At 38.6% G+C, this 14495-nt stretch overlaps 1 pseudogene; it reads right to left on the reverse strand.

Annotated features, from left to right (window-relative positions):
• Positions 1 to 200: 200 nt before the first annotated feature.
• LOC102858292 lies at positions 201 to 12520 on the reverse strand (annotated as a pseudogene).
• Positions 12521 to 14495: the final 1975 nt, after the last annotated feature.

Below are 14495 nucleotides of genomic sequence, written 5' to 3' on the forward strand. Positions count from 1 at the left end.
GTTTTCTAATTTATTGATGCTTGCTTTGTGACCTAAAATATGATCTATTCTGTGTAATGTTCCATGCACTTTGGGGAAGAATGCATATTCAACTTTTTAAAATCTGTATAAATCTATAAGATTTAGTTGGTTGAATGTGGAATTTAAGTCTTAAGCATTTTTGCTGAGTTTTTTTGTGATAAATTAATAGAATAATTTTATCATCTCTGAACACACATTGCTATTCCCATCCCACCCCCTGCATAGGTCAGCATAGTTCCCTCCAGCACTCTTTAAGGTTTGGGGCAGGCTTTCCAGGATCCAACAGCCATATGCTCCCAGAGGACAGCTCAAGGCTATGGCCCCACCTTGAATGTTGACCTTGTCTGGGTTTAGTTCCAGTTCTTAAGCTATTGCAACAGAGAGAACTGCAAAGACTGTGTTGAGTTCAAATACATCAATATCCTGAATAGACCAACAAGCTTTTGTAACATCTTGCTTTATTGCTGGAGTTGGTCCCATTCCCAAAAGGAAAGAATCCACACCTTGTTGTGACTAGGACAAAATCCAAGGGTTTAGCCAATGAGGAAGAGCTCCCGACTTCTTCATCACGACCATAGCAGCAGCAACATCATTTATGCCTGAAGCATTAGTTGTAGTGACTGTCCTCGTCCCATGTGAAAGGAAGTAAGGCTTCAGCTTTGACATGTCTTCTAAGTTGCTCCTGTGTCAATGAAACTCATCAGTTTTAACTTCAGTAAGCCCTTTTCAAGAAGATAAAGACAGATACAATCTCTTTATCAAAATGGCCAGCTTTCTGGGAATGCTCTGTCCTGTTCTGGGACATAACTGTGATTTTGTCTTGATCCTCCTGACTTACTTGCCATTTATTGGCTACATTTTCAGCTGAAATGCTGATGTGATTGTTGTGAAATGCACCTGTGAACCCATCAGAGTATACTCTCAAGGAGAGGAGTCTCACCCATCCTTATTCTTGCTCTCAAGTGGACCAGATGGGGAGTCTTACTCATGTTTTCCATGCCTACCAAGATCACAATGTTGGAATCTCCTGTCCCCACTGACTCGGCTGCCAGGCACAGAGCTTTCAGGCCTGACTCACAGATCATCTGGCGGCTCCGTGTTGGAACACTGTAGGAGATTCCTGCCATTACACTGGCCTGTCACACAGGATTCTGCCCGAAACCTGCTGTTAAAATATGTCAAAATATGACTTCCAACACATCTGCTGAATCCACACTGGCCCTCTTCAAGACTTCTATGATGACAACTCCGGCAATAATGGTTCATGTTGTGGAAACAATGACCATGGGATCTGGATCTGAGTTCATCCTGCTGTTCCTGCTGCTGCTTCACTCGAGTTTCTTTCTGGTAATTCTATCTTTTTTCCCCTTTTTAAAAAATTAATTTTAATGAAAGTTTACAAAGACTTAGGGTTTCTATTCATTCATTGTTGCACTTTCTCCCTGCCCAATTCTTCCCTCCCCAATTCACTCTTCTCCTTGAAATGTAAAAGAAAACCTCTTTCATTGTTATGCAATCCCTCTCCAAGTCCACTCCACTGTGCAGCCTTTATGCTGAACTCCTGTCATGACAATAATGCCCAATCTTATATTCCTTTTAAACATTTCTCTCCCTCTACGAGGTGGATTGATTCGGTGACTGGGGTAATCAGGATGGGTTTGTCAGATACAGTGCAATTGGCACAGGACAGAGCAGAGTTTAGGGCTGTTGTACATAGGGCCGCTATGAGTCTCAAGTGACTTGATGGCACATAACAACAACAACAACAACAAGAAGTATCTCCAAGTCTTCATTACATAAGAGAAGGAATCACACCTACTTAAGGAGAGATCTAGTGTTGGTGATAATACACAATATCTAAAGCTAGCACTAAGTTATTGTTGTTGTTGTTGCTGTTAAGTGCCTTTGAGTTGAGTACGACACATAGCAACCCTATGAGCAATGGACCTGAATCGTGTGCCATCGTCATCATCTTCTGATATACCTGAGCCCATTGCTATATTCACTATGTAAATCCATCATTTTGAAGGTCTTCCTCTCGTTTTCTTACTCTTCACCTCTTTCCAAGCATGCTATCTTTTTCAATGTACTAACTTTTTCTAGCAATATGCCTAAAGTATGCGAGATGAAGCTTCAGCATCCTTGCTGCTAAAGAGCAGCACTCAGGTTGTACCAAGCCATATCTGTTTGTTCTTTTGGCCATCCATAGGATATTCAGTACTCATCTTCATCACAGCTCAAAAGCATCGACATAAATTCTTTTTCTCTCATCCTTATTCATGGTCTGGTTCTCAGAGCATACCAAGTAATTGAAAAGACCATTGCCTGAACTAGGTGCACTTTAGTCTTCAAACTGACATAATTGCTTTTCAGTATTTTGGGGAGGTCCTTGGTAACAGACTTGCCCAAAGTAATAGATCTCCTAATTTTCTTACTATTAGTACCAAGGGTGTTGATTGTGGATTCAAGTAAGAAGAAATCATTGACTTGGATCAAAAAGTGTCAATCCTTTGTCAATCCATCATGATATTTTTTATTGGCCTAATGGTTTTCTTGATGCTGAGAGGTAATCCATATTGAAACCTGTAGTCTTTGATCCTCTGTAACAAGTATTTCAGGTCCTCATCACTTTCATCAAGCCAGATTGTGTCATCTGCATATCACACACTTTGTTGATGAGAGTTTCTCTGATCTTTTTGCCATTTTCTTAATAACAGAGTTAGGCATTATGAATTATTTGCTCAGAGTACAGATTGAATAGGTTCAGAGAAACGATACATCCTTGACATATTCCCTTCCTAATTTTAAACCATTGTTTTAAAACCATTTTCTAGAATTTTAAACCATACAGTGTTCCCTTGCTCTGTTCAGACAATGTTTTCTTGATCTATTTGTAGATATAGCACAATTAAGATAAACACAATTATCAGCACAATAGATATGAGCACAATTAAGTGTCCCAGGATTCCCATTCTTCTCAATGTTAACCATAGTTTGTTGTGATCCACACAGTCAATAAAACAGATAGACATTCTCCTGATAATCTCTGCTTTCAGCCAGTATCCATCTAATATCTGTAATAATATTCCTGAAACCATGGCCTCTTGTAAACCCAGCTTGAACTACTAGCAGTTCCTTGTAAATGCACTGTTCCAAGTATGTTTGGATGATCTTCAGCAATATTTTGCTTGCATTTTATAATAATAAAATTGTTAAATAATTTCCACATTTTATTGGAACATCCTTATTAGAAATGGGAACAAATATAGATCGCTTCCAGTCAGTTGGCCAGGCAGCAGCCCTCCAAATGTCCTGGCATAAACTAGTAAGAAGGTCAAGACTGCACCTTGATATCCCGTCTGTTGTTGGGGCCTTATTTTTTGACCAGTGTCTTTAATGCAGCTTGAACTTCTTCCTTTGTTAAACCTTTAAAGTGATCTCTCTCATTGATTTTGAGTCAGGACCCACTGATAGCTTACATAGAAGAAGATTTCCCGCCTTTCTTCTAAGGAGTGACTGATAGACTTGAACTGCCAGAGACGACCACCTTTGTGTCAGCAGTGCAGCACCCTATGGATACCTTTATAATTAAAAGTGATATTATTGTTGTTTTGTACATTTGAATTGGAACTGACTCACAATTGACCCTACAGTGGGTTTTCAGAAGTTGTAAATTGTATAGGAAGAGATAACCCATCTTTCTTCTATAGAGAACTAGTAGATTCAAATTATGGCTTTCATTTTGTATTTTAAATGTCCATACACTAAATAAGTAGTATCTGTGTAAGAAATAATATCAATAAAAGTAATAAGCTATTTTGAGTTTAATAGCCTCAATCCAGAGAAATAATTTTTGAAGTATAGTTTCATGCCTCTGTCTTACTGAAAGGTAGAAAAATTACCAACACAGATGGATTCTACTTCTACAAATTATACAACTTAACTGTGTGAAAATGGCAGTTTATAAGAAGAACTGACAGAATCATATCCTCAACTCTCCAGTGACCCAGAAATGACACATGGCTGACCCTCCACTGGGTTTCTGAGACTGTAACTCACATGGGGGAGATTGCCCATCTTTGTCTCATGGATTTAAACCTCCAGAGCAGCATGACCTTTGGACTATGTCCTATGATCATGTCCTATGGTCATAGAAATGGCAAGTCTCTATAAACTATGTCATCAGGGTTCAAAGTACACAGTCCTAAAAAATTTATCTAATTCTTAAAACTTCAAGGGACATTGTAATATACAGTGTCTTTTATGTGAATGATGGCAAGTGGACTTGGAAAATGTTTTGTTTCTATTTTCTCTTTGTGTATTTACTTATTTGTGAAACTGCTTAGACTGTTGAGAAGATGACAACTCGGGGATTTTTTTCTTGGATTGCTTCATAATTTTAAATGTTCTAAGCTGTGTGCTAACATGACCTATTAACCAAATAGAATAATTTACTTCTTTGAACTATTTTTCAATTCTTGAGAATTAAAAAAAAAAAGAAAAGGTCAGCACTAGTTGTATAATTTCTTAAAGTCTGGTACTTCTGGCATTAAACTCCAAGAGACTCATCAATGTTAATTGATTTAAAATGGTTTAAAATTATTGACGTTTATTGGCAGCACAAGTGTCTCTTACACTAAGTATTTTAAATTGAAGTAGTGTTGTTAGTTTGTTTTGTTTGTTTGTTTTTAATCTCCAAGTAGTTAACCTATCTTTTGGCAACCTTTAAAAGACTTTTAAAACACTTCACATTCAATTGTTTTCAGTTCAAAATCATGCAGGTTTGAGAGTGCAATTTTTTTAGCTTTCTATCTGAAAAGTAGGCTTGTTTCAAGTTTAGATCTCACTAACTGACATTTCTTTGTGTTTTGCTCTGATACTAGCCTGTTCACACACAGAGAAGGCTGACTAACACTGGAAGGAGCTCTGTAATGAGAGGCAAATGATATAGGATCCAATATGCACCTTTGTAGCCAGTCAGTGACAGCCTGGATATTTCATATCTGTATTAGTTTCCCATGGCTGTTGTAATAAACCACCACTAACCTAGTGGCTTAAAACAGCATAGATTTATTCTCTCACAATACTAAAATTCAGAAACCCAACACGTCTCACAGGGCTAAAATCAAGAGTGATGTTACTTCTGGAAGCAGTAGGACGAGAATCTCTTGCTTGTGCTTTCCATTTTCTGTTTATAATTTATACTGTGGTGGCTTGCATATTGCTATGATGCTGGATGCTATGCCACTGGTGTTCTTATTATAGTAAGGCCACCCAAGACACGGATTTCAGCAAAAGTTCCAGACTGAGGTAGACTGGAAAGAAAGATCTGACCATCAACTCCTACACGTAAGTGACAGTAAAAGCTTTATGAATGGCAGAGGAACATTGTTACAATTCTGGAAGATGAACTTCTTAGATTGGAAGGCACACAGACTAGGAGTGGAGAAGAACTAAATCCTCAGAGGATAATCCCCCTTAATCGAGTGGACAGAGTAACTGCATAGTGTCACTGTTGTAAAACAGGACTGACATCGGGCTTGAGGGTAGATTGAGAAAGATGGGATAAATAATGTATACTGCATTGAAACAGATGAGGGAGAAAATGGTTTAAAAGGGATATGTGATTAGGTATTATTGTCATGACAGGAGTCCAGAACAAAGGCTGTATAGTGGAGTGGGGAGAGGGATTGTAAAATAATGAAAAATTTTTCTTTTACTTTTCAAAGAAAAGAGTGTACTGGGGTGGGGGAGGAGGGGTGGGCAGGGAGAAAAGTGCAACAATGAATGAATGGAAATCCAAAGTCTGTAAATTTTCATTAAAATTAATAATAAAAATACAGCAAAAATATTCACTTGCTGATGTAGTACTACTCAATGTGAGAAGAAACAACTGTAAATAACCGCCAATTATGAGAACATGGGATGCAAGAAGCATAACACTAGGAAAATGGAAAGTCATCAAAAAAGGAATGAAATGCATAAAGAGAACTATTGTGAGCATTGATGAGCTGAAATAGACTGGTACTGGGTATTTGAATCATCTCAACAATAGATGTAGTATTTTGATCATTAGTGATTGCTAATAAGTTGAAGGATGTCATTAAAGATGTCACACATGTAAAAGCAAAGGTTAGAAAGACAAGAATGAAAACACCAAAATTAATGCCTAGGGAAAAAAAAATCAGAAACTTACTGTTGAGTATAGAATAGTAAAGATCTAGCCATTTAAAAAGTATCTTTAGCCAGATTTCACTTGCATGTGATATTGATTTTATTGTTCTATAATTTCTGTACATTTAACATTAGCTTTAATATCCTTAATACCACGACCTCTTCTAAATCCAGCCAGCACATCTGGCAGTTTTCTGTTGACATATTGCTCCAAACGTTTTTTGATAATTTTCAGCAGAATCTTGCTTGAATGTGATATTAATGATATTGTTCGATAATTCCCGCACTCTGTTGGGTCACCATTCTTTGGATTAAGAACAAATATCAATCTTTTTTAGTTAGTCGGCCAGCTGGCTGTCCTCCAGATATCTTGGCACAACTTAATGAGTATATCCAGGGCAGTTGAAATATATCAATTGGTATGCCGTCAATTCCTGGAGCCTTGTTTTTTGCCAATTCCTTCAGAGAAATTTGAACTTCCTTCTTCATCACCATAGGCTCTTGCTTATATGTTATTTCATTAAATTCTTCTGTGTCAGCCAATTCCTTCTGATACAGTGACTCTGTGTACTTTTCCATCTTCTCTTGATACTTCCTGGATCATATAACATTCTACCCAAAGTGCTCTTAAGTATTGCCATCCGTGGCTTGAATTTGTTTTTCAGCTCCTTCAGCTTAAGAAACGCTGAGCGAGTTCGGCCCTTTGGATTTTCTGACTCTAGCTCTCTGCACATTTCATTATAATACATTGCTTTGTCCTCCCGAGCTGCCTTTTGAAATTTTCTGTTCAGCTCTTTGATTTCTTGGTTTCTCCCTTGAGCTTTGGCTTCTTGGCACTCTAATGCAATACTCAGAGTCTCATCTGACAGCCTGTACAGCCTGCATTTATGTTTCTTATAAAAGGTATTTGCAATGAATAAATCATTGAATGTGCAGAACTCTATCATTCTTTCTCCAGCCTCATTTCTCTCACCAAGCCCGTGTTTTCCAGCTACCGATCCTTCTTCCCTGTTCCCAATCTTCGTCTTCTAGTTACCCATTATTATCAATGCATCCTGACTGCAGGTTTGATCAATTTCAGACTGCAAAATTTGGTAGAAATCTATTTCCTCCTCTTTGGCTCTAGTTGTTGGTGTGCTTCATTGACTATGCAAAGGCTTTTGACTGTGTGGATCACAACAAGCTGAGGCTGACTCTGAGAAGAATGGGAATCCCAGAACATTGGTTGTGCTAATGCGAAACCTATGCTTGGACCAAGAGGCAGTTGTCAGAACAGAGGAAGGAGACACTACATGGTTCAAAATTAAGAAGGGGGTCCGTCAGCAATGTATTCTGTCTCCATACCTTTTCAATCTGTATGCAGAACAGATCATCTGAGACCTTGGGCTGTACGAAGAGGAATGTGGCATCGGGATTGGTGGAAGAGTCATCAACAATCTCTGTTATGGAGATGACACAACCCTGCTTGCTGAAACTGAGGAGAACCTGAAGTGCTTGCTACAGGAGGTCAAGGATTGACCTTCTATATGGACTGAAACTCAACATGAAGAAAACAAAGATTCTCACCACTGGGCCAATTGGCAGCATCAGTATGGATGGTGAAGATATTGAGATGGTTAACAGTTTTAATTTGCTTGGCTCCACAGTCGACACTCTTGGCAACAACAGCCAGGAAATCAAGAGATGGATTACATTGGGAAAGTCAGCTGTGAGGGACCTATCAAGAGTACTGAAGAGCAGCGACGTCAAGCTGGAGACTAAGGTGTGCCTGATCTGGGCTATAGTCTTTGCAATTACATGCTATGCGTCAGAGAGTTGGACAGTGAATAGGGATGATAGAAAGAAAATTTATGCCTTTGAATTATGGTGCTGGAGAATAGTGTGGAATATATCATGGACTGCTAGAACAAACAGGTTTGTCCTGGAAAAGGTGAAGTTGGAATGCTCTTTGGAGTCAAGGATTCTGAAGCTTTGTCTGACATACTTTGGGCATGTTGGAAGGAGAGACTGGTCCTTAGAGAGGGACATCATGTTTGGCAGAGTGGATGGGCGGCACGGGAGAGGAAGACCCGTGATGAGATGGATCGATTCTGTGAGCGGAGTGGTGGGAATGAGTGTGTTTGGGATGGCTAGGTTGGCACAGAATAGAATCACGTTTAGAGCTCTTGTACATAAGGTCACTATGAGTCGCAAGCGACTCGATGGCACATAGCAACAACAACAACAACAACAACAACAACAGCATTTCTATATTCTGTTAGATCACTTTTCTTTGGAATAGACACAGATTTTGGTCTCTTCTTGTTAGCTGACCAGGAGGCTGTCTACTAAATGCTTTTGGGAAACTAGATTTCTTTAAAAGGCGTGAGAGAGATACCTTGCTGTCGAGTCAGAACATACTTGCAGTTGACCCTCTCGTTGCCCATTTTTCTCCCCCAGAGCCTTTGGTGGATTCAAACTGTCATAGACTTTGGGGTAGCAGCTTGGCTCCCTACCAGAAATGTCAACTGCTCTGCCTATTTCTGGCCAATGAGAAAGAATCGGTGAAAGAGAAATGTGAAGAACTTTGTGACAACTTTATATTATGACAAATAAATTAAAAACCCAACCAAACAGAAAACAAACCCAAACACAGAGAAGTAGTGGGTGCTATGACAAATATCCACACATTCATCATTCGGATTTAACAATTGCTCACATTTTATCAAGGGATCAGTTCCTTCTTTGGTGTGCAAATGCTGAAAGTGTTAGTGTGGAAAATACTAAATTAGCAATATTATTTTTAAAAAAGAAATAAAGCTATGCATTAGGTTAGTATCTTGGTTTTACATCACACCTATTATAGGGGTTTATGTGATTCCTTTGCCCTCTGGGGGCATATTCCTTTCTAAATAATGAATATTCTTCATTGCTATAATTTCTCTCAAATAGGTGGCAATTTATTATCAGTGAGGTACACTATTTGTCAATATAGAGCAATACTCAATTGAGCAAACTACTTAGAATCTGGAAAACCTTGACAGAAAAATGAGAAATCAATGATTGATTTTTACTGAAATGAAAAGGAATGATTTTGAGGAATAGCTGATTTAGTGATACAGTGGCAAAGTGACATTTAGTTCAAAATAAGTCTTGAATTGATGAACAAAATAAGGTGATACATTTATATAATTTTCTTTCTTCTATAAGCTGAAGACTCTTTCAAATTAATTTATTCTTTTTTTCCCACAGTAACACTAGAAATACGTAGTAGCAAATAAATAATTGTAGACAAGAAATGGTAGATATCACTTACTGATTAAGACTCCAAAAAGCAATTGTATTTTGTGGAAATTATATTAGGAAGAGAAGAGAATATATCCTCTTTCTTCTTGCTGTGAATTGTGAACACCATAATAGATACTGGAGCATATATAAATATAAATTCATAGCATATGTATCTATTTTTTCTTTCTTGTAAATTTATATATTGGTGCTTATAATCTCTAGAAGAGAAAAATGAAACACATAAAAATACTATATGCTTTGTTTTATGTCTATAGATGGTGCAATATGTCACTAGTCCTCTGAAAGTCAAGCATTTTTCTACAGTAAACTCTGAGAAAATAAAAGAAACTACAATCTGTGCCTTGATGAAGGGGTACAGAGAAAGGCATGTTAGTAGGCTTGACAAAGTCCTGTTCCTTGTAAATAAGTAAAATTATTAAAACTGTTTAAGCCAGTACTACTTTTTTATGTAGTTTTCATTGTAATTTTGAACCAAAATATTTCATTGACTCTGGTATACATTCAATGCACATCAGAACATTCTTAGTGACAATCTATTTCCCCCTCCCTCCCCCATTGCTTGAGGAATTTTTATTAAAGCAAGAATTTTATGATCCAAATTACATTTCCTTGCTCAGTTATTTATTCTGTTATCTAAAACAGAAGTGTCATTCTGAGCTATTCCACAGTAAAGAATTATAAAATTAAAGGAAGGAATGCTTTGAATTTTTGTAATGACGATCTGTTTTTGAGAGATTACAGATGATTGCATACTTAGATTTTTGGCTCTTTCCCCACCCCCCAGTTTTTTGCAATACTTTTGTATTTAGAAAAAAGAAGAAATTATTTTTTCTTAAAAGAAATAATCATTATTTGTTGAGTCAATCGAGGTGACCAAAACCTTATCACATGTGAAAGAGTGCCTGAGTGCAGCAGCGTGGCTGCTACATTTTCAGTTAGAGTCAATCCAGAGATGGCTCATAAGAAAGGCCGTGTGGTCTACTTATAAAAAAAATCAGTTCCTGGAAAATCCTATAAAGCACAGCTCTGATCTGATACACATAAGGTTTCTATGAATTGGACTTGATAACAATAACTTAAAAAAAAAAGGTGTTGTGGAGCCCCTACCTTCCCTCTAAAAAAAGAAGTCACAGGATTTTCTCATAATAAATAATTAAATCTATAAAGATAAAATACATGCATAAAAAAAAAATTAGAGCATAATCGAGTGCCAAATTGCATCACTAAGAGTTCAGAGAAGAGAGAGATCAAGCGTGGAGCAGCTGGAGATTTTACTAAAAAGATAGACACTTGCCCTTAATAAAAATATGAATAAGGAGTTTAGAAAGTCAGGACGTAATTGGTATGTGCTTTCGAATCACATTCAACTATGACTCATAGTGGGCCTGTGAACAAGGGAGCTCGTTCTCACCCTGTACTGTGCCATACTTACGATATCTGCTATACTTAAGCCCATGGTTACAGTCACTATGTCAGTATATTTTGTTGAAGATCTTCCTCTCTTTTACTGACCCACTATTTTTCCAAGCATGATACCTTTTCCCAGGGACTAGCCCCTTCTAACAACCTCTCAAAAGTGTTCAAGAGCAATGATGTCAGTCTTGATACTAAGATATGCCTGATTCAGGCCATGATCTTCACAATTATCTCAGAGACCTAGATAATGACCAAAGGTGACAGAAGACACATTGATGCCTTTGGTTCGTGGTGCTAGAGAAAAGTGTTGACTACCATGCACTGCCAAGAGAAAAAAATGGGTCTATTTTGAAGAAGGTAAAACCAAGGTTTTCCTTAGACCCCAGGATTTTGAAGCTCCACTGTACATACTTTAAGCATGTCACCAGGAACTACCAGTCCTTGGAGAAGGATATCATGCTTGGAGGGGTGAAGAGATAGCACAGGAGAGGAAGACCCCAGATGAAAGGATTGACATAGTAACTGACTTATTGTAGGTGTGTCAGAGTTAGTGAGACTGGCTCAGGACGAGGCAGGCGTCAGAGCTATTGTACACAGAGTCACTATGCGTCTCAGGCAACTCAATGGAGCATAACAACAACAACAACATACACTAATTTGTTTCTATTGTGTTGCATCCATTTTATTGTTTGGGTTTTTAGTCCCCTCTCTCCATTCACCAAATGCTGCAGTTCTGTGATTGTTCCTGCTCCTTCCTCTTAGCTTCCCAGCCCCCTCCTTTCCCCTCTTTGGATATCCATACGCATCTTACTGGATATCCTTCTGTTTTTACAATAATGATTTCACAAAGTATTTGTTATTATGTGCCTGAGGTAGTTCGCTCACCATAATGCTCTCTGACCTCTCTCATGTTACATAGTATTTTTCAAAATTGTTGCTCTTGAGTGCTGCATAGTGTTCCATTGTGTGAATGTACCACACTTTCTCAATGCAGTCTTTTGTTGATGGACATTTCAGCTCTTTCCTCATTTTTGCTACTGTGAATAATGCTCCTATTAACATAGGTGTATACATCTCCATTTGTGTCCCAGTTCTATTATCCTTGGGATATATTCCTAGCAGAGGAATAGCTGTGCCATTCGCTATTGTTGGGTACCATTGAGTTAGGACCAACCAAAAGCTGACCCTCCTGTTGGTTTTCCGAGGCAGTTAATTGCAGGGGGTGGGAGACCGCTCATACTTCTCCCACTGGGTCATATGGAATCCCTAATATTTTTTTTTGGTTCCCATGTTTTATTCAGGGCTTATACAAAATATTCAAGAGAAATGGGTTTTAATCCTCATCTTCCTCCTCTTCTTCATCCTGGTTAATCTGGAAGTAACGTAATTAATAAATTTCTTTGCTGTTAGCAACTACGCGCAACCAATCACGTAGATTATTCTTCTTCAAATATTTTTTGGTGAGATATTTCAAATACCGTTTGGAAAAAGGCACCTCAGAGGTTACAGTTATCTTGCTCTTGCTTCTTTCGATGGTTACAACCCCTCCTCCGAGATTACCAGCTTTTCCATTAACCTCGATTCTTTCCTGAAGAAACTGCTCAAAATTAGCAGCATCCATGATTCCATCTTCTACTGGATGGGTACAGTCAAGGGTAAACTTCAGAACCTGCTTCTTTTTTTTAATCCCCTTTAGCCACAGACTTTTTCACAGGCGCCATGGCGGCAGCGAAGTCAGAAAGAGCAATCCCTAATATTTTTGAGATTAATAATTAATGCAACATACAAGCAAAATTTTGCTGAAGATTATTAAAATGGGCCAGAACAGTACATAGATAGGGAACTGCCAGAAGTTTATGCAGGATGTAGAAGGGGCTGTGGAACTAGGCTTATCATTGCTCATGGCAGATGGATCTTGGCTGAAAGAATGCTGAAAGAATGTCCATTTGTGCTTTATGACTATGCAAAGACATTCAACTGTGTGGATCACAACAAATTGTGGCTTACATCAAGAGGAATGGCAGTCATAGAACACTTAGTTGTGCCACGAAAGACCTATAGCTAGATGAGGAGGCTGTTGTACAAACAGAGCGGAGAGACACTTCATGGTTTAACATTAAGAAAGGAATGTGCCAGGGTTGTATTCTCTCCCCATTCCTATTCAATCTGTATGCTGAGCAAATTATTTGAGAAGGTGAACTCTATGAAGAGGAATGTGGCATCAGGATTGGAGGGAGACTAACACTAGCCTATAATATGCAGATGACACAACCTTGCTTGCTGAAAATGAGAAGGACTTGCAGCACTTGTTGAAGAAGATCAAAGAATGTAGCCTTCAATAGGTATTGCATCTCAGTGTCAAGAAGACAAAGATTCTTACCACAGGACTGATAGGCAACATCATGAGGGATGGAGAAGAGATCAAAACTGTCAAAAACTTCATCTTACTTGGATCCACAATTAGCATGCTTGATAATAGCAGTCAAGAAATAAAGAGATACATTGCACTAGGAAAGTCTACAGTTAGGTGCCTTTCCAAATTATTGATGCTTTTAAGCTGTGGTGTTGGAAAAGAGCACTGAACATCTCATGGACTGCCATGAGAATAAAGAGATATATCTTGGAGAGGGTGCAGCCGAAGTGATCTTTGGAGGCAAGAATAATGAGGCTTTGCCTCATACTCTGGACATATATAGGTGGAAGTTGCTATTTCTTAGAGAGGGACATGATGCTGGGAAGGGTGGAGGGTTGGCTAAGGAGAGGAAGACCCTCAACCAGGTGGGTTGACATGGTGACTGCTGTAGTGGGCTCTTTTGTGTCAGGGAGTGTGAGGATGGTGAAGGACAGAACAGGGTTCAGATCTTTTGCTCATAGGGTCACTATGAGTTGTGCTCGACTTGATGGCATCTAACTACAACAACAACAACAATAATAATAACAACAATAACGTTAGTTTGAGAACTAAGGTGTGTCTGATTCAGTCCATGGTCTTTTCAGTTATTTGCTATGCATCTGAGAGCTGGACAGTAAATAAAGATGACAGAAGCAGAATTGATGCCTTTGAGCTGTGGTGCTTAGGAAGAGTACTGCACATCGCATGGACAATCAAAAGAACAAACATGTCTTCAAGACGGTGCAGCCAGAGTGCCCTTTAGGGGCAAGGATGGTGACACTTCACCTCACATACTTCGAGCATGTTGCCAGAAGGGGCTATTCCTTGGAGAGGGACATGATGCTTGGAACTGTGGAGGGTCAGTAAAGGAGAAGAAGATCTTTGTCCAGGTGGATTGACATGGTGACTGCTGCAATGTCTTTGTCTGGAAGTGTGAGGATGGCACAGGATAGGACAGGGTTCAGATCTGTTTTTCATAGCATCTCTACTAGTCTTACTCAACTCAACAATAGCTGACAACAACAACAACAACATGAAATTTATGTTCATCTTTTGGAGGAAATGCCAAACTACCTTCCAGAGTGGTTGTGCCATTTCACTATCTCACCAGGACAGCGATTGGCAAATACAGCCAGAAATGAACAACCAGGAAAAGATAAGATCAATGAATAGCGCCTTGTAAAGATTAAGTTTCCATGTGTAT

Source organism: Elephantulus edwardii, unplaced genomic scaffold (genome assembly GCF_000299155.1).
Source record: "Elephantulus edwardii isolate Elephantulus edwardi_28Jun2011 unplaced genomic scaffold, EleEdw1.0 scaffold00194, whole genome shotgun sequence".
Lineage (NCBI taxonomy): Eukaryota > Metazoa > Chordata > Mammalia > Macroscelidea > Macroscelididae > Elephantulus > Elephantulus edwardii.